The sequence below is a fragment of the Schistocerca americana genome, chromosome X (genome assembly GCF_021461395.2).
Source record: "Schistocerca americana isolate TAMUIC-IGC-003095 chromosome X, iqSchAmer2.1, whole genome shotgun sequence".
Classification (NCBI taxonomy): domain Eukaryota; kingdom Metazoa; phylum Arthropoda; class Insecta; order Orthoptera; family Acrididae; genus Schistocerca; species Schistocerca americana.
Window position 1 is genome coordinate 158,841,020 of NC_060130.1, and position 22,221 is coordinate 158,863,240.

The following is a 22,221-nucleotide window of genomic DNA, read 5'->3' on the forward strand; positions in this document are numbered from 1 at the left end:
GAGGATAATGGAATGTAATCGAGTTGAATCAAGTGCCGCTGAGAGAATTAGATTTGGAAATGAGACACTGTAGTAGACAAGTTTTGCTATTTAGGCAGCAAAGTAAGTGACGATGTTTGAAGTAGAGAGGATATAAAATGGCAAGGAAAGCGTTTCTGAAGAAGAGAAATTTGTTAACATTGAGTGTAGATTTAAGTGTCAGTAAGCCTTTTCTGAAAGTTTTTGTATGGAGTATTGCCATATATGGATGTGAAACATGGACGATGAACAGTAGACAAGAAGAGAATAGAAGCTTTCGAACCGTGGTGCTGCAGAAGAGTGCTGAAAAAAATGGTTCTGAGCACTATGGGACTTAACATCTGAGGTTATCAGTCCCCTAGAACTTAGAACTACTTAAACCTAACTAACCTAAGGACATCACACACATCCATGCCTGAGGCAGGATTCGAACCTGCAACCGCAGCGGTCACGCGGTTCCAAACTGAAGCGCCTGGAACCACACGGCCACTCCGGCCGGCAAGAGTGCTGAAGATTAGATGGTTAGGTCACGTAACCAATGAGGAGGTACTGTGTGGAAAATAAAGTTGTGGCACAACCTGACTAGAAGAAATGATCACTAATTTAGTACTGGTGAGAAGTGTTGGGGATCCAAATCGTAGATGGAGATTGAGAAGGGTGAGAGTTATTCGGGGACGCGGAGGCTTGCACTGGATACGTTAGCACGGAGAGCTGCATCAGGCGACTCTTCGGATTGAAGACCACAAGAAAAAATATTTTGAAACTGAACTTTTGGTTCATGAAATGGCGTGCAAATTCGCTTACCATGTACTTAAATGGAAAGAACACAATTAAAGTGGTACTACAAATAATGTTTGTAGTAAGCACATCCGATGTTTGTCATAGAGTGAACAAAAACCTTAACTCACAGTGTCGCCAACTCTCAAATACGTAATTTCCCTCCATTGGTTCACGACCAATCTAGACAAATAAATCTTTGAATAATATTCCCATATGTCTTTCGACAAGATATCACAGAACTTTTTTTGCAAGTTTCGTTTCTATTCATCCCATTTCAACGAGTGTGTGTGTGTGTGTGTGTGTGTGTGTGTGTGAGAGAGAGAGAGAGAGAGAGAGAGAGAGAGAGGTGGATTGTTTGAATCTCCATTCAAATGTCAAATAAAAACGTAAAAAAACTTTGTTTTCAACAAGCGCTTTGACGAGGTAACAGCGTATAACACACAGAAGAGTGTGGATTTAAGGTATGTAAATTTGATGAAACAGATTAAAATTTAACGTCGCCGCCGTGCCCTAAAAACAAAGCTAGTTGCGAAAATATTATTACGCACAATACTGTAGATGACGAAATTTGTTGGCACTGGCACTGATTTGACCATAAAACAGAGCAGAGTCAATCTCGTTAATGGATGGTGTTTCAAGTGGAAATTGCGAATGCTTAGAGATAGAACGTCAGGCATGTTATTGAGCAAAGATGATGTGTCAATAGTGACAGCAGCTGTTACAACGTCCCATTACACCTCATGTCGGCACTACAGTTACAGCACTCTGTGAATTGGATTTTTTTTTTTTTTTTTTACTTTGGTCTTCGGCTGTCACTGTTTGGTATGTAAATGCCGGGTGGTTAAATTAAAGAGCCGCTGTTCGCGGGCAGAGGTCCAATGTGGGCTGTGATTATCGTATAGCACCTAAATTCGTAGATATTTTAAAACCCTACTGCGAGACCGATTAATGATAGAAAAATAACACTGTTCGACATGGGTTCTATTTCTGATATTAAAGTATGTGTTTCTAGACCATTTTACCGTGGGAAATTCAAATATGTAAACAAAATATCGTTGTCAGGGATACTTTTTATGTAATATGTATATATATGTATATTCACAATTCATGGCAAACACAGAGACGTTATAGAGAAATACGGGTATGTTGCCGCATCCAGTAGTGATAGAACGTGATAATTTCTTGTGCAACAGCAGGTGGGAAGAATCAGACATCATTAGGTTATCCTCCGCCACACCTATGTCATTAAGACCACCTGAAACATTTCATTAACTCGAACGGCGACAGCCGATCGCTGCCTCGACAGTAAAGCTTCACGCCTCCTAGGGGCAGGTGCATCGAGTTTACAGTGGTGTTAGCCGCAATTTGTGTCAGTCTTAACGAGTGGGTGTTTTGGCTGACAAGTAACTGTCTGTCATATTTCCGAGCACGGTTGAATTTTTTAGTTCCTGTGTGTAAACTGATTGAGCCTGGTGCTGAAGGTAAAACGACTGCTTGTTTTTACACATCAGCGTTCCTCTAGTTCCCTACTATTAATTTATTACAGGTGTATTACCAAAGTGGTATTTTTAAATTTGCAGAAATGCCACGTCGTCGTGGATGTCGATATAAGCCGGACAACTTCTGCTACATCTGTGGGAAGTTCACTTTTGCCAGAAATAGGAAGAAAATTTCTTCAGTCATAAAGAAAGCATACAAACATTACTTTGGAGTAGAGGTAGGAGACCAAGATAAAGAATGGGCACCACATTTCTGTTGTGCTACATGTTACTGCAAACTAACTCAGTGGTGGAAAGGTAAAGAGAATGTGGTGTTGTTTGCTGTTCCCATGGTGTGGAGGGAGCCTAAGGACTATGTTACTGACTGTTATTTCTGTCTAACAAAAATTCAAGGTTTTACAAACAAAAAGTCGAAGAGGCACATTATTTACCCAGATCTGCCTTCAGCGAGAATGCCAGTGCAGCATTCCGACAACCTTCCAGTACCTTCAAGAGCTCGAGGTCAAATTCCGAGTGACAGTGAAATAAGTAGTACTGAAGAAATCACAGATGATGATTCTTTATATCACTGCACAAGTGAGTCATCGCCACATTTGTTAACACAGGCAGATTTAAATGATTTAGTACGTGATCTAGGACTAAGTAAACAAAAGGCGCAGCTGCTTGGTTCAAGGTTACAAGAGTATAATCTACTGCACCAAAGTACTAAAATCAGTGTGTTCAGGCACAGAGAACATCCCTTTATTTCTTATTTTTCAACTGACGAAGCACTGGCATTTTGCAATGACGTTGCTGGCCTGATGAAAGTGCTGAACTTCACTTATATTTCACAGGAGTGGAGACATTTCATAGATGCATCGAAAACAAGTCTGAAGGGTGTTTTGCTCCATAACGGAAATAAAATACCCTCTATTCCAGTAGCTTACGCTAGTTTGACAAAAGAGAATTACGAATTCGTACAAAGGATGCTAACTAAATTCATTAAAATACAATTAACACAAATGGAAAATACGTGCAGATTTCAGGGTAATTGCTATGGTACTGGGAATGCAACAAGGCTACACAAAGTAAGCCTGTTTTCTTTGCGAGTGGGATAGTCGAGACAGAAATTCTCACTACGTGAAAAATAAATGGCCTAGGCGAAGATGGAAAGTTGGCGAAAAGAATGTACAACGTGAAAGTCTGGTAGCTCCTGAATATATACTACTTCCACTGCTTCACATCAAACTTGGCCTGATGAAACAATTTGTGAAGGCCATGGATCCAACAGGCTGTGGGTTTGCATATCTAGCAACCAAATTCCCCCGTCTTTCAGCTGCAAAAATAAAGGAAGGTGTATTTGTGGGCCCACAAATCAGGGAGCTGCAGTAAGATGCAAATTTTGAAGCATGTTTAACTGATAAAGAAAAAACCGCATGGGACTGTTTCAAGACGGTGTCGGAAAACTTCCTCGGAAGAAGAAGAGATACTAACTACAAAGCAATGGTGAAGGATATTATCAAAGCATATCAGGATTTGGGATGCAATATGTCTTTGAAGGTACATATGATGGACTCTCATCTGGACTACTTCACAGATAGTTGTAGTGACGTATCGGATGAACATGGGGAAAGATTCCATAAAGACATTTCTACCATAGAAAGGCGCTATGAAGGGAAGTGGGTACCTTCTATGTTAGCAGATTATTGCTGGAATATCATTCGAGAGAAGAAAGATTCACAATACAAGAGAAAAAAGTGATGTGCATTACAAGGCAGATGCTCATTGTTTGTCAATTTTCTGTAATTTCTCATGTCAAATAAATGTTTCAAAGTGTATACACAAAGGTTACTGTGTTATATGTTAGATCCAACCCGCCATTAATGTGATGAACTTATAACATCATAAAGATGTGCATTTGTTTGTCGAATTTCACCTCACGTTTGCTGCACTATATCAGAAACTGAAAAGAGAAATAAAATTGCGATTACTCATAAACTATCCCTGACAGAAAAAAACCACAAACAGTTTTCAATTCAGCACTCAAAATACAACTAGAATCACAATATTTTTCATCAGAAATAGAAAAAAAGGTTTTTTTTGTAGAACAGTGTAATTAGTTCCAATTTTGACCACCAGGTGAAAATGGGGCGCTGTGAATGCAAGAAAGACATATAGCAGTGAGTTCACATTTAATGAATTTGGAACGGCATGTAGACAGATAACGTCAAAGGACAGAGAGGGGCGAACAAATGAGGAAAGCCGTTTACACGAATTGTTCAGTATGAGCACCGGAGACGTCGGCGAGATGCTGCATACGTGGAACTACGTGATCAACAGTTGCTCGCAGCAGATCCCATGGAATCTGAGCAACGTGTTTCTGTATACTAGGCTTCATATCAGGTAGAGATCGAATATGTCCTTGGAAAACTCATCCTTTAGACATCTCCATAGCCATAAGTCACAGATTCAGATGAGGTGATCTTGCAGGCCATCCTTCTGGAGATAACACGTCCGTGGAAGGTTGCATTAAGCAGAACTTTCTGGGAGAACGACATGTGGTGTTGGCCCATCTTACATGCAAACTGTGGTTTCCACACAGTTTCACTCTTCCGATGCAGGAATCACCTGCTCTACAAGGTGGTCTCGATAGCGTTCACACGTAACAGGCCATCTGGGTTTTTCTCTTCAAAGAAGAATGGACCCAGAGTAAACATGCTTGTGAGCCCTCGTTCACACACGACGAGTGCAGTGACTCTTCATGCACAACACGCGGCTTAACAGTACCCCAAATTTGGTAGTTGTGTGGATTCCCTGCTGTCTGTAGTATAAGATGTGCTTCGTCACATTATAGGATATTGCCCAGCCACAAGTCGCCAATTTCTATCCGTGCCAGAAACTGAAGCGCAAATTCAGAATGCCGTGGACCATGTTACTGCACCATCGGGATCTTGTACGCGTTCCAGTGTAAAACAGATCGCAAAACTTCCCGTACAGTTGAGCAGGGGATGGACAATTCTCTTGACACTGCCCGTACACTAGCCGCGGCATGGGCTGCATAGTCAAACGGTTCTGAGCACATCTGAGGTCATCAGTCCCCTAGAACTTAGGTGTAAGTAGTTCTAACTAACCTAAGGACATCACACAAATCCATGCCCGAGGCAGGATTTGAACCTGCGACCGTAGCAGTCGCGCGGATCCGGGCTGAAGCGCCTAGAACCGCTCGGATACCGTGGCCGGCTCCACGCATGGATCTGACGTGCATTTGTACAACGGTCGTTCAATGGGTAACGCAACACATTTTTTTCTGAAAGGTTGTTTTCATTAAGGACTACAATATACCAGATTATTCCCCACTATTTTGGCCACAAAAATCTATTTTTCAACAGTATCTCCGTTCGAAGCGACGGCTTGAATGCCCGAATGGTACCACTCTACTGGTCGACCCCGGAGCCAACGTCTCGCTGCATCAATAACTTCCCCATCATCCACGTACTGCTTCCAGCCAAGCGAATTCTTCATTGGGGCAAAGAGCTGGAAGTTGGAAGGTGCGAGATGCAGGCTATAGGGTGGATCAGGATAAACAGTCCAATGAAGTTTTGTGGGCCCCTCTTGGATGCACAGACTTGTGCGAGGCCTTGCTTTATCACGGAGACAGAGAAGTTCGTTTGCATTTCTGTGGCGACGAACACGCTAAAGTCGTTTCCTGAGAGTAGTACAATACACTTCAGAGTTGATCATCGTGCCACGAGGGAGGACATCAAACAGAGCAACCCCCTCGGAGTCCCAGAAGACAGTCGCCAGCACTTTACCAGCTGAGAGTGCAGCCTGGAACGTTTACTTCGGAGGAAAGGTGGTGCGACGCCACTACATGGATTGCCGTTTTGTTTTCGGTAGGAATTGATAAGCCGGCCGCTGTGGCCGAGCGGTTCTAGGCGCTTCGGTCCAGAACCGCGCTGCTGCTACGGTCGCAGGTTCGTATCCTGCCTCGGGAATGGATGTGTGCGATGTCCTTAGGTTAGTTAGAACTACTTAAACCTAAGTCTAGGGGACTGGTGATCTCAGACGTTAGGTTCCATAGTGCTTAGTACCATTTTTTTCGGAAGTGTGTTTATTACCTGCGATGTTGTTCGAGAAAAACTTGTCACGATCAGCCTCATAACGCGCAAGCAATTCCGCACAGGTGGTCCTCCGTCACTCTTATTGTCGTTTGTTCGGCGGTGAGAAACGCAGAGGGCACACACCGTCGAGCACCCTATCTGGAGGACGAGTGGGTCAGAACTACCAACAGAGACGTCCAATCGAGCAGTGAGATGGTTCGTTGTGATCCATCTGTCACCTCGAATGAGAGTGTCCGCATGTTCCAACATTGCAGGAATCACAGCCGAGTGCGAGAGGTCGGATCGGTTTGCGCGACCTTGTTGCGATGATAACGAACGCCTCGCCCAACGACTCACAGTGCTTTTGTTCACTGCCAGGTCTCCGTAGACATCCTCCAAGCGCCTACGAATGTCTGCGATGCTCTGGTTTTGCGCCAAAAGAATCTCAGTGACAGCTCTCTGCTTGCAACGCACCGCCATTACAGATGCCATTTTTAAGGCTACCTGCAGTGCCGCCACCTATCGGAACTTCATGAAACTATAACGGCTGAAGCGGGAATATTCCACAACAACTTCGCATTTTTTATACGATACTGGCTGAGGAAAGAAGTGTGTTACATTACTTATTGAACGCCCCTTGGACCATCTCCGAATGTCCTTCAATCACCATTTACTTCGTCTTCCACAAAACCTTTTCCTTTGTATTTTCCCTTCATTGATGAGTTGTAATAACTACTATCTCTTGCCTACTTGTAATGTGCACTAGATATTAAATCTTCCTTTGCTTTATAGTGACCAATAGTTCTTTTTGCTCTTTCATCCAATGGAAGACTGCTTCGACTCAAGTTTTCAACAGCCAAGGTAAGGGGCAGTGATACAGATACATTCCAAAAGCATTAAATTTTTTCTCTAGACATTGGCCAAGGGTCCAAGTTTCGCATCCATAGAGAGATGTGGAGAACACGTGGCAGCGAATCGTTCTCATTCTCAGTTGTTAACCAAGATCCGACCTTACGAATAGTTTTTTCATACTAACGAACAATCTATCTTGCTCTATTCTAGATCTGATCCCTTTCTTACAGTCACATTGCTCATACATCATAGTGCCCAAATTCTTCTAAGAGGAAACACCGAACAACTAATTTACATTTGTTGACGAGATCGCCTGTATTCTTCTCTGAGAGAGGACTACCGTATTTTACGGACTATAAGACGCATATTTTTATTCGAGAAACTGCCTCCAAAATTCAGGTGCGTCTTATACTCGAAATGAATATAAAAATGTCCAGTGTTTGATTTAAAATTCCCACCAGTCTTAAAAATGGCCACATATTCGATGCCGCGGGAAACCTGGCAACATTAGACAAAACTCCTGTGACATTAGATGTGTCGAGTAACAGAAATTTTGCCATGAAAGGTATTAAAACAAGTGGACATGAAAAAAAGGAACTACACTGCTGTCCATGCGGTACTAAACTTAATTCAATGACCACTTTCAAGCCCAAAACAATGCCAAAACTTTCTGAAATACTGCCAGGTGTTGATGCTGTTCGCGTACATGACAATGGTTGGATGGACGAGGCTGGTATGAAATTGTGGACTGACTGAGTGTGTGAGAGAAGAGTGGTCTTCTTGTGCTAGATCAGTTTAGCAGTCATTTGAAAAACTTTGAGACAGAGAAACACAGTGTTTGCTGTTATTGCGGGAGGACTTACTTCACTATTGCAATCTCTTGATGTCTCGATAACTATACCATTAAAAGAGGGTAGGAGAGAAGGATGGGACAAATGGATGATGGATGAAATCTAACATGAATTCAGGCCGAAGGTAGCTTTAAAACGGCCTACATTAAATAAAGTGTGTCGGTGCATAAAACAGTCGTGGTCTAGAGTGACAGGAGGCATCACTGTTAAATCTTTTAGAAGTGCGGCGTAAGTTATGCTCTCGATGGCAGTTGAAAACCATTTCATATATGGTCAGGACGACAACGACGACGATGAAGATGCAGAAGTAAGTTCAGATGACTATTTTCAGGGATTTTAAAGGTCAGTTCGGTTTTATAAACCAAACCTTTTTTTTGTCCAGATTTGCAATCTAATAATAAAAATTGTAAAAATGTTCTTTTCTTAAAATTGCTTAAATATTAAGGTGTGTCTTACAGTCCGTAGGGTACAACTTGAAAGTGTTGTTAAACAGGCCAAACTGGTCCCTGCAGTGGAGATCGTCTATTACGTACTTCATTTGTATAGCCATAGTGTCCGTAGTTGCTTTACAATTCTTGAGGGTATTTTTCATCTGTCGTTGCAACTACAGAAATGTGTGATTTTCTTTCAGACGCGTTTCGCTTTGTTAAGGTAAAGCATCATCACTGTTGATGATTTTCGTTTGATTTCTCGCTTACATCGCGAAATGCCATCTGCTAGCAAATTGTCGTTTTTCTGCGTTAGAAAGTGATGGTTTTGGTCTAATATTTAGTTGTTGTGCAGCACTACGAATTTTTTTATGTTTTCACAACACATTTTTATGCACACCACCCACTGTATTCTGTTTGTTTTTGTACTGTGAAGTACAAAAACAAACAGAATACAATGGTATGCATAAAAGTTTGTTGTGAAAACATAAGAAATGCACAGTGCTGCAGAACAACTAAATATTAGACCAAAATTATCAGTATCTAACTTAGAATATGGACGATGTGCTAGTAGACGGCATTTTCCGATGTAAGCGAAAATCACCACCATTGTTGATGCTTTACCTCAATAAAGCGAAACGCGTCAGGTGAAAAAAATCACGCATTTATGTAGTTCCAATGGCGGAACAAAATCACCCCCACGAATTTTCTATTATGTGTTGATGCGGAGGTAGATCATCTGCGACGACAAGCGCCGTCTGCGAACCTAATATTGTTAATTATTTTTTCGTTTATAATTATGTATGACAATGAGAAATGCATGCTTGGACATAAATAAGGATGCCAGCCAAGCATGCCGATTGCGCTGTTGTATTTGCACAGGTGCCGTACGTGGTCGATGTCCCCAATTTGTTGCAAGTGTTAACCGTGGTCACAACAGTGCATTATGACGTAGCTGACTGAATTCGAACGATGGCAAACTGTTGGTGGGTGCTTTTGTAACCATGCCAGCGGAAATGCCTGGCAGAGGGTTCTTCGAATTACCTTCACAATAATTCTCTATAATTCCAGTCCTAAACAGCGCGCGGAAGGAACGAACACCCGTATCTGTCCGTGCGAGCTCTGATTTCCCTCATTCTATTATGTTGATCGTTTCTCCCTGCGTAGGTCGGCGTCAACAAAATATTTTCGCATTCGGAGAAGAAAGTTCGTGAATGAAATTTCGTGAGAACATCCCGCCGCAACCAGGAACGCCATTATTGTAATGACGTCCGCCCTAAGTCCCGTACTCCATTAATCCTGTCCGGTAAGGATTCCAAACCGCGCAGCAGAATTCCAGAAGAGGGCGGACAAGCATACTGTAGGCAGTCTCTCTACTACACCTGTTGCATCTTCTAAGTTTTGTGCCAATAAAACGCAGTCTTTGGTTTGCCTTCCCCACAACATTTTCTATGTGTTCTTTCCAATTTAATTGGTTCGTAATTGTATTTCCTAGGTATTTTGTTGAATTTTAGGCCTTTATATTTGATTGATTTATCGCGTAACCGAAGTTTAACGGATTCCTTTTAGCACTCATGTACATGACCTCGCACATCTCATTATTTGCCAATTTTCGCACCACACAGATAATTTTTCTAAATCGTTCTCCAATTTTTTTTGTTTTTCTGAAGATTTTGCTAGGTAATAAACGACAGCATGAGTGCAAACAAGCTAAGACGGCTGCTCAGATTGTCTCCTAAATCGTTTATGTGGAAAAGGTACAGCCGAGGGCCTATAACACTTAACTTGGGGAACGCCAGAAATCACTTCTGTTTGATCGATGATTTTCCGTCAGTTACTATGAGCTGTGACGTCTCTGACAGTAGATCGCGAATCCATAAACACGCAATTTCACTACAAGCCGCTTGTGACGTACGGCGTCAAAAGCCTACTTGGAAATCTAGAACTACGGAATCAGTTTGAAATCCCTTACAATAGTGCTCAGCACTTGGTGTGGTTGAAGAGCTGGTTGTGTTTCATAAGAAAAATGTCTAAATCCGTGTTGACAATGTGCCAATCGACCCTTTTCTGGGAGGTAATTCATGTTGTTCGAACACAATACACATTCCAAAATGCTGCTGCATATCGATGTTAATACAAGGACCTGTAATTTAGTGCACTACTCCTACTGCCTTTCTTTAGTATTGATCTGACCTGTGCAACTTTCCAGTCTTTGAGTACAGACATTACATCGAGAGAGTGGTTGTATGTGATTGGTAAGTATGGAACTATTATATTAGCATACTCTGAAAGGAACTTGAGTGGAACACAATTTGCTTCGCTAAACCGAGGATATCTGATGTTAAGTTACTTGCATAGGCAGCTGTTCTCTATTCGAATACTGGAGTATTTACTTCGTCTTCTTTGGTGAACGAATTTGGGAAGGCTGTGTTTAGTAACCCTACTTTAACAGCACTGTCATCGATTGTATTTCCATTGATAGTGCGCAGAGAAGGCACTGATTCTGTCTTACAGCTAGCATACTTTACATACGAGGAGAATCTCTTTGGCTTTTCTGAGAGGTTTCGAGACGAAGTTTCATTATGGGAACTATTGTAAGCATCTCGCATAATGACGATAAATAAGAGGACTGTAGCCACGAAAGCCACTGCAGAACTGAATGTCGCACTTGCGAACACCATCAGCATCAAAACAACACGAAGGGCGGTCCAGAAACAATGAATAACAGGGCGGAATGGAATTCCAAAACCACTTACCCATGAAGCGCAAAAGGAAATCGTGGCACATAGTTTCAAATGGCTCTGAGCGCTATGGGACTTAGCTTCTGAGGTCATCAGTCCCCTAGAACTTAAATCTAACTAACCTAAGGACATCGCACACATCCATGCCCGAGGCAGAATTCGAACCTGCGACCGTAGCGGTCGCGCGGTTCCAGACTGTAGCGCCTAGAACCGATGGGACACTCCGACCGGCTAGGCACATAGGTCATAAAAGCTGAACTATGAAGTAACGGGGAAAAAGTCCTCGGGTCGAATGAATCTCGTTTACACTGTTCCCAACCTCTGGCCTACTTTACGTCCTAAGAGTGAAACATGGAGGGGTTCAGTGACGATTTGGGGCGCCGTAGGTCGCGTTTCTGCCAAAGTTCATACACACATCAAAAAAAGTTTTGCTTCACCTCATGTACCAGAACTCCTGAAGATAGACGTTGACTGCGGATATTGTATCAGAGACACAGTCTCTCTGATTGTTCAGAGATGTCACTAAACCCGCCCAAAGATGTAAACAGCCACGCATGAGCAGCGTCTAGTAGAAGGATGGGGTCCGACAGCCGATCAGTTCCAGTCATTCCACCAGGAAGGAGGTACACGGCTAGAGTTTTCTGTAGTTCAACCGTGCCTAGACGGTCAATACTCTGACAGCAACGCCACCGTGTTCAAAAATGCTTTTCATGCAGCCTCAGGACGTCGTGTTACGACTCAAATTGTGCGCAATAGGCTGCACGATGCGCCACTTCACTCCAGACGTCCACCGAGCGGGGTGGCGCAGTGGTTAGACACTGGACTCGCATTCGGGAGGACGACGGTTCAATCCCGCGTCCGGCCATCCTGATTTAGGTTTTCCGTGATTTCCCTAAATCACTCCAGGCAAATGCCGGGATGGTTCCTCTGAAAGGGCACGGCCGACTTCCTTCCCTAATCCGATGAGACCGATGACCACGCTGTCTGGTCTCCTTCCCCAAACCAACCAACCACCCAACCAACCACTCCAGACGTCCATCTTTGCAAACACGACATTGTAAGTGTGTACGGGTTGCACGCTGCTGTGCGGTACTTAACACGCGCTGGCCAGCTGACAGTTTGCTCGGTCAGTACACGTGTGTCCAGCTGCAGTGCGACGCAGGAAGTCAGCCTCTGGCCGCAGCGCGCCGAACTAACTAGCGCCAGCTCGGGCGCGAATGTGTGTCTTTCCTTAGATCACAGTGGAGCCATTCGATACGACCATGATTATGATGTCAGACACAGTGATAATGGGTGCGCGTAGCGAGCGTGTTTTATAATCAGCCTTTGTTAATAAAACTGTTTAAACTTACTTCTCGTGTTCGCGTATTTGCCGTACCTTGAGGACCCACAGCTTACAAATATTTCGTCTAATCATTATCCGGGGCAACAACACCCTTATAGAAGTGGAGTCAGAAGTGGGGTAATTATGGAAAAATCCACAGTCCTGAAGAGGTGCAACACAACGTGAACTTAGAGCAGCAACACGAACATTTTCCGTCTACGCGGGGACACCCAACGCTGGAATTCAGGTTGCTCTATTCCAGTTTGGCTAGAATACCAAAGGCAGTGATGGATTTTTATTTTACATTTGATTGACTCACTGGCGTTAAATTACACGAAAAGTTGCAATCCAGTCAGAGTAACGTTGTCGATTTACAACCTGTTATTAATGAACTGCAAGAAGAGATTAGGCAGTTAAAAGCAGAAAGAAGCGAGTGTAACATTGCGAAAGACTTGTCAAATGATAGTTCGTGCAGTACAGGTACAACTACAGTAAAGAATTTTTCATTATTGCCGTTAGTACCAGTGTTTAGTGGGGAACCCGAAAATGATGTCAAGGTATTTCTTCGTAAACTTGAAGGTGCCGCCCTGTTAGGATCGTGGTCAGATTCCGATAAGCTAGTGGTTGTCAAATTAAGAATTCGAGGAGCAGCACAAGATTTATTTAGCGCGGAGCGTACTTGCGAGAAAACAGAAGATTACAATGAGTTTAGAACGGTTGTTGTTCAGAGATTTAAACGTAAAAACGCGATAAGATTCTACAGAGAGCAGCTTCACAGTTTGCGAATGCGACGAGACGAATCTGTCGAGCAGTTTGCCGACAGAATTCGAAACATCATCGCTCAAACATACGAGTTACTAGATAATGAAAATGAACATCGCATTCAGTTGTTGGAGGCCGGCCAGAGAGCACTCACTAAAGCTATACAGGTCTCTGCTGCCAAGTCATCATCACTTGTCATCGATCAAGGGTGAAAAACAAAGGAAAGAGTATTCACTCTCTTTTGCCTGGTGGCGGATTTAGGGAGTGGGGATGCATGGCAGAAGCGCATTCTTACGCAACTTTGGTAAAAATAAACGTACGTTTATACCGTAACAGCGTTGCGTACGTTGATTAGGACTCTATAACCATACTGATATACTAAAACGGACAACCAAATCAGCATCCACTGCAACGTGGATAGTAGCACGAGAAGATTTGTTTTTACTTTTTAGATATTACTGCAGACTCTAGAAGATTCGAAGCTCAAGGGACCGTTACAATCGAGTCTGCACAATTCGAAGTTCAAAGGATCTAAGAAAAAGTTCGAATAATTAATTCTATTTAACTCGACTTTATTCTAGATGAAATCAGCAAAAATCGAAATAAAATTTTGATTTTTTTTTTTTTTTTTTTTTACTATTGTATTCCCAGTTTTCTTACATGTTATTTGCTTTAGTATTTGAAACGGAAGGCACACACAAATGTTCGAAAATACATAAATTCAGCTTCATTCATTTTTCAATGCTGAACAAACTGTCACAAATGGATGCATTTTGTGAACTAAATTTCTTATAAACGACCTTATGTCTTTGGAGTTAGCGTGTCACTCCTTATTTGTATCTGAGACTTCGGTTCCCAGACTAACAGTTAATGATTTAGCGTTCCGTTAAGCTATAACCTCCGACAAATACCTTTTGTACCCTGCATCGAGTAAGGCAATTCCATAAGCTTTCAGCAAGAGGCGGGGACTTCTCTCGCCCGGTCTGCTTGCTCCCGCCTTTTAATACTTATCAGCAACATTATCTTTCCGCTCGATGATCGTTTGCAGCATGAATGGTGGAATCCCGAAACAATTCGTTACCTGCTACTTCTTGTTGCATTCCACAGCGTCGAAACTCGTTTCTGTTTTACGAAAGTCGAAAACTTCCTGGAAGTTATTCTGACGTGAAAACGTCTACTTTCTCCTTGGTCGAAGTTTCTTGTGTGACAAAATGGCGTCAGATTTGAATCACTAATAACTACGAGACCGATAGTGCGCAAACAAAGGTTAAGTCCAGGCATATGCGCGTCATTGTAAGCTTTGTGTGAAGTTATAGTTATAAACTGGTGTAGCTGTAAGATAGGATACTGATATGGGTGTCATTGCGATGAACAGCTTAGGGAGCGCCGGAATAGAAAATAAAAATATTCGCCGGAATATAAACGAAAATCTATATTGAGTTTAAACCTATGACACAAAGGAAGAGTTCGTCTCACAGGACTTGTAAATATGCTCTAAATTACAGAAAATGCGAGGAAAGCCCTCCCAGAAGCCTAAAAAGTGCAGCGCTGAGAGAAAGCGACAGCTCCCGCAGAGTCGGAAAAATAGGAAGAAACGGCGCGAAGCGATAACGTACTCAAAGGCTATATCGTACACCGGCCACTGAAAGTCCTAAATTGTGAGTAACCGTGTGACCACTGTATTACAGATATTGATAATTAAATTACATATTAATGTGAAACACATGTTACGATTTTATCCCGACGTTTTCACAAAAAATCTACGACGCAGACCTGAACTGCACACACAGGCATTTATTTGCAACTGATTAATATGCTGTGGTATTTCGTGCATTGTAAAAAACAGACGCCTGTCACAAGGTGCTGAATGACAGTATAATTACCTGAACAACTGATGAAACAAATAGAATTATCCGGTGTAAGCTAGGCGTTGACTTGTAATTATAGAATGTCTGCGGGTCGTTCTGCTATGACAGTCGCCTCGATTAGTGAAGAAGTTTCTTCGGTTTTCTCGAGGCATTTGGGAACAGGTTGAAACAAATGATTAACAAGTGTCGACTGCATACAGTCGCAGAGGCTGATTTCAAATGTCTTTGATAACTGTAAAGCAACTACAGCCACGCAATAAAACTTCAGCTGGGTAAGGGAGACAGCTAGCAGTCGGAGGTAAACACTTCCCCCTCACAGCGATCTAATGTCGCCGGCTAGAGTCCGCCACTCAGCGTCCGATGTAAACACAGTCGACAACAGGCAGTGCTGTCATGTACTGTGACACGACTACCAGATCGAGTTCAGAGCAGCAAACGGCCGTGGTCCCCGGTGGTCTAGTGGTAAGGGGTCTGGAACATTCCAGCGCCTCGGCTGGGGTTCTATCCCCGGCCGGCGCTGGAATTTTCAGACTTCCGAACACTAGCCTCCACCTCTGCCCTGGCATGTGGCGCATGCCGGGCACCCCCGTGGGGTCCGTGCTTCGGATCCCACGTGGAGCTCACTCCCACACTACAAAATAAACCTGATTATGCTGCTGCAAACACTTATTTTAAATTTTAATACGCACACTTTCTTCACCAGACCAGATCTACATATATTTTCGAGGTACTTTCTACATAATATATCTCACTGTCAAATGAAACTGCATAGTATCATGAACGTTTGTAGGATTTCAACAATGAAATAGAGGCCTTGCTAAAAAAACTAATACGCTTTATTTTCGTTTTTGTGCTAAATGCTGCTAAGATAAATACCAAAACAGCTTCTATTTTCTTGTAGTTAACAATCAGTAATTAAAAAAATAAGTGACTGCAATACTGATACATATATTACATATTTACTTAGAACATTCTCAGTGCTGAAACAGGATAAATTATTTCCATGTCAAAAGAAATGCAAAATATTATATCAATACCATCGCACAATTGAACAGTGAAAAAAAAAAAAATTCAGGTGTCTCAGTCTGCCTTTTCTTTTTAGTATCCGGATTGATTATATGATAATAAATAAATTCTGTATCAGAAATCGTTTCATAACAGTTCGCACTCAATGCCTTTTATAAACGTATATTGTCACTAATTGTATTTTCAAAACGAACACACGCCTTTTTTTTTTTCAAATTATTCAAGTGTCAAAGTGAGATTATGGTAGGACACAGGTCACTAATGAGATAAACTCTTTCTTTGTGTGAAGGAGGATAATTCTCCTGGTCTTATGTGAGCTGAATGCTAAATTACACCGATGACATTTAACATTTAAAAAACGAATTTCTTGACGACTTTACTGACAAAGCTACATGTTTCATATAATATTCCTGTTGGTAGTTACATGACAACCTCTGAGGCTCAGCTTTATATGAAAGTATCTTGCAGATCAGAAAAGAAATTATGTTACTACCTCTACAGATTCAGTTGGTCTATTATTGTCGTACTATTGTATCATTGACGTTGCACTCCAAGAGAGAGACTGCTACTATGGCTGTTTTCTTTTGCTATTAAAATTCCGTGCCATATCTCCATTCTAAATGCTAAAAGGCGTCGATAAAACTTTTAGCAATACAATTTTCCTATTCTTCACATCGCTGCTAGGTGTCGCTACTAGTCCCTCGCACAGTCAGTCGTCTATAGCGCAGGGCTTCGCTACCAGAGGGCTGTACTGGAACTCGCGGCGACTCACTCTGCCGGAATTTGCTGCTTCACTCCTGAACGTCTACGCCAGCTGAAATAACCGCTAAATCCTCACACTAAACGAGAAACGTATTAGCACCAAAGGCAAATCGTGGTCAGTGAGAATACTGCCAAACCACCACTATGATAACTCCTAGCTGAAAATACTGGAACAAACTATTTACAGAGGAATGGAGCACCTTACAGAAGCTGATCTAGAGGAAAATCAATTTGGAGGGAACAGAACCCATATTGATAACATCTTTATATACACAAAAATCTTTTGACAATGTTGACCAGAATATACAGTTTGAATTTAAGATGCAACCAGGAATAAAATATAGCGAGCGAAACATTACTTAGAACTCCACCAGAAATGAGACAGCAGCTGTACGCGTTGAAGGAAATAAAAGAAAGGAAGTACATGAGAAGTGAGTGAGACAGCGTTCTAGTCCATTCCCTGATGTTATTCATTCTATATACAGGGTGTTTCACAAGTCGTGCTTAACACTACTCGGGGCTGTAGAGGGGACGTAACTGATCAAGTTTTACATAGGAATCTACTTTTGAAAACGTCATCTAGCGACGCTACAGAGCGTCAAAGTTATAGGCACCGGGGCCTGTGCGTGTATACAGGGGGATCACACGAAGATGTTACAAACTTTCTAAGATGATGCAGATGGATAAATGTATAAATTTGAGATTATGTCCTTGTACCGGAAAATTATAACAGAAAACCTTTCTGTTACCTCTGACAATATGTACCGTGATCGTTGTTGCTAAGATATAGGACAGGAAACTTTCAGAGGCGGTTGTGTGAAGCGGGGGCGGTGGTGTGGAACGAAAGAAGAAAACAATGTGCAGTACACATAGGCTGTAAAATGCATACATCATGAACCATGAGCACTTGTTCATCTTCACTAGCGTGAAACCAATCTCCACAATTGAACAAGCGCTTATAGCTCCAGGAGCATGCAGTTTAGAGTCCATGTTTTCTGCACATTTTTTCTTGTTTTGGTCTATACTGCCATCTCTGAAAGTTGCCTACCCTACAATCCTAGCAACAACAGTACAAGTACTTGTATTCCACTGTCAGAGATAGGATAACGATTTTCACTTACAACTTTCGACACGTTTGTTTCCGGTACAGGGGCCCTTACCTCAAATCGATACATTTGTCTGTTTCTATCATCCTAGGAAGTTTGTAACAAAATCACGGATCATCCTGTATATACATACATTTACCGGAGTTGGCGCCTGTAACGTCGTTGGGTGACGTTTGCAGGCACGAGTTTCTATGTAAAACTGCAAGCTCTAGAAATGTGTAACGTGAGTTATGGAACACCTTGTATAAAGACAGCAACATACAAAAAGGACGAGGAATTCGGGAAATTAATCAAAGGTGAAGAAGAAGAAATAGAAGTTGTTCCCTAATTGAACTCTCACTTTGCAGTGGAGTGTGCACTGATTTGAAATTTCCTGGCATTTATTCGCCCTGAAGAGGATCACTGAAAAGATGGTCGAAATGTCGGTATTATCAGTGTTTTATAATGATATGGCCTAGTACCCAAAATGATTTTCTTCAAGTTCTTTGTAGGAGCTATATCGCTTCTCTCCGATATTTTGAGAATGATACAATTATTTTTTGCTAAAACCTAGCAACTGAAATAGTGCTTGAAATGATATAAATGGTAATTATGCTTTATGGTATGGATACAGAAACGGTACTTGGCTTTAACGATAACAATATACAGGAAAATTCAGTAATGTTTCTGCAAAGTGCCATAACACCGAAATCCTGAAATATAATCGGATATTTCGAATGTGGTACGACACCAGCTGTCCAGTTTACTGGACAGATACTGAGTTTTCCGAAATTCTAGCACTTTTAGAGGGAACTAAGCGACAATATTTTAAATTGGAACCCACGTACGGAAACGTATACTTTCCGTGCTACAGCCGTTTGAATACATGCTTGCTAGGTGGGTATGCAACAGGGTAGTCATCGTGGGAGGCGGAGGGGATGCGGGGAGGTGCTTACGTCGGATGTAATTTACCGTCTGTCCCACCACTCTGACATGGCTCGTGCGCCACTCACGTGTCTGTCAGTATTAGAGCAACATTGCGGAGTGCACTTTTGCCGAACACACCGACATGATCCTTCTGTATGGCGAAGCTCGTCGCCTCTATCAAGCTCGTTCTCCGCAGCGTCCGACTTCATGGCATACGCTTTTCTCCACAACTGCGCAACGACTTTGAGAAAATGATGCGTTCACCGTCAGCAGGGGTGACTGTAGTGCTTCAAAGAGACGCAGCGCACCCGAGTTGGAGAAGGCCGTATTGTAAAGAACAGTGTTTCTGAAAACGTATTAAGTTTCCTTTTAATGAGTGGAATTGTGAAACTACTGATGTACTGGGTCATACCTAATAACTTACGTGTACAAGTGGTCGCGGTACCAACATGTTTTCAAATGGCTGTAGCGAGGAAACAGTGCGTTACAGGAGATGGGTTCCATTTCAGAATACGAGTAATATGTACCCAGTCCCCCTCTACACTAGAAGTCTGTAACGGGGATTTCGGAACATCCTGCATGTTTACGGTATATTGTACAGTTGTTGTCCCACCATAATTGAAATTTGCGAATACATTTCATTATTTCTGAGAGCTCATCAGGCGCGACTACGGTGTCCGCAGTATAAAACCCAGGGGGCGTCTTGACTACGGCGGCTCTGACGCCCACGAGAACAACTGTAGGTAGAGAGCGCAACACAGCTACTTTGATGGACATTTTCCTCTGATGCTGCCAGATGTCTCTACTTTTAGAGGTATCTTGACCCGCCCCGCACCAGCCTTAAGCGGAAAGCCAAAAGTCCCAACTTCTGGCCACTGCTAACATTCTGAAATATACTATCCGATCAAAAGTATCCAGACACCTAGTAGTGGACTTCAACATGCGGTATGACCACCTTTTGTCTTTACGAGGGGTTAAACTCTGCTGGAAACGCTTTCAGTGTCGACGATATTTTACGCACCACACATGGTGAGAGTTTCATCTGTGTGTACCTAGCAGACAATACACTAGCCAGCAAGATCGCCGACTCTCTCCCCAATTTTGGAACAATATGGGCAGCTCCTTGCAACCAGGTCGGGAGTTTGACGATATAACGAATCAATTGAACTGAATATGGTACGACATCCGTCAGGAGGACATCCACCAACTTTATCAATCAAGATCAAGCCGAATAGCTGCTTGCTTAAGGGCCAGAGGTGGACCAACGCGTTATGACTTTCTCCTGAATGAACCACCCAATTTTCCTGCAATTGTTATCATTTGTTTGCCTCTACACGTACATCACATCTACCGATATCCTTCATACTGGGGTAATTTCTTGGTGGTACGGTTTAGAGTGTAAATATACGGGGTGTATCAAAAAGAACCAACCGATTAAAAAAAAATGAACTATTATGTTATTCGACATATGTGCGTGAATAGCGTACCGCTGGAAAGAGCAAACCCTCGGGCTTTACATGGTAACCGCTTGGCAGCAGCACTGACCGCCCATTTCAGTCCTAGTAAAACTGGTGTCGCGACGACAGAAAGCGTTTTGTGTTCTGAATTTTGCGCAGTATGGGCAGTTATAAGTGTTCGGCGTGACTTTGGTACAAGGTACGGTGCGGATCCTCCTACAGCACAGAGCATTGGACGATGCCATCGACGATTAAGAGAAACAGAATGTTTGCGGTAAGGCGAATCGCCGGGCCGTCCCCGAGTGCCTGACACAGGCGTCCAACGCATCCGCCACAGTTTCACGAGGGGGCCGCAGTAATCCGTTCGCCGTGCAGCTCGACAGCTCAGCACGCCCCCGATGTCCGTCTGGCGTCTATGCGTCGACGTCTATGCATCAAATAATATTAAATTCAGCTACTGCGAGCTCTTCGTGAGGGTGATAACATCGTGTGAAGTTCCGTAATTTCACTCTTGGCAAGGTGGAGGATGGCTGTTTTCTCCCACAGTTAGTGTTTAGTGACGAGGCAACATTCCATTTATACGGAAAGGTGAACTGTCATAATGTGACAATATGAGGTACGGGACAACCACATGAAGTTTTACAACATAAAATAAACTCTCCTAAATGTAATGTGTTTTGTGCAGTTTAACGGGAACAGGTGTACGATTCATTTTTCTTTGCCGGAAACACTGTTATAGGAAGCATATATCTCGATATGCTTGAAAACTTTCTTTTCCCACAGTTTGATTCGAACGACTTCATTTACCAATGGGATGGAGCACCGCGAGAGTGGCATCTGGAAGTGCGGGAATTTCTAAATCAAACGATTACTGAACGATGGATCGGTCACACTGGACTAAATGACTCAGCCTTAGATTACTGCACTCCAAGGTCACCGTACCCGACTATATGTGATTATATATGTATGATTTTGTAACAGACTCTTTATGTACCTACGTTACCAACAGCAATAAATGAACTGAGACATCGCATAACAGCACCTGTGGAAACTCAAGACATGCTTGCTGCAGTGCTGGTACAATTTGAACACCGCATTGACACATTCCGTGCATCTCAAGAATGCATATTGCACACCAATGAGAAGGATGAAAAAATCTTTTTCAGTTTCCGTTCATCAAAAAACAAAATTCATTGTATATGTTTCTTAGTTCCAGAAATATAGACGGCCAAGATCGGATGATTGTTTTTGATACACCCGGTATAGATAACGCACTTCAAAACCTACCAATAATTAGGCAACTACCAAGATGGGAGATAACAAGTACTCACACATGCGTCTTTGCATGTGTTGGATAAAAAGTAGTAGCACAATGCTGTAACATGAAGGATGGGAGTCATTTGGTGTGCACGCTTTCTGTTGCTGATAGATGGTGCTTAAGTAGTAAAGTTAGCGGCATACGTGTGTTTGAGTCAGTTGCGGTGTGTACTATCTCAAAGTTGGAGAGGCTAGCTCAAGTGCCTTAATAGTATGTTAGGGAAACACGAAAAACGTGCTTGGGTCAAGACTGAAAGGGCAGGCACGTGGTCGGAGCGCGCAACTATCTTTCCTTCCGGCGCTGCATTCCACCAACTTTCACGACAATGCACGACGCCAAAAGACGAGCCCTGTGCAGGAGCTCCGCGTATGTGGCAGCGGGACATACTGGAACATCCACTGCATTCATCCGGTAGAGTCCCCCCAATTACGACCTGATCGCCCA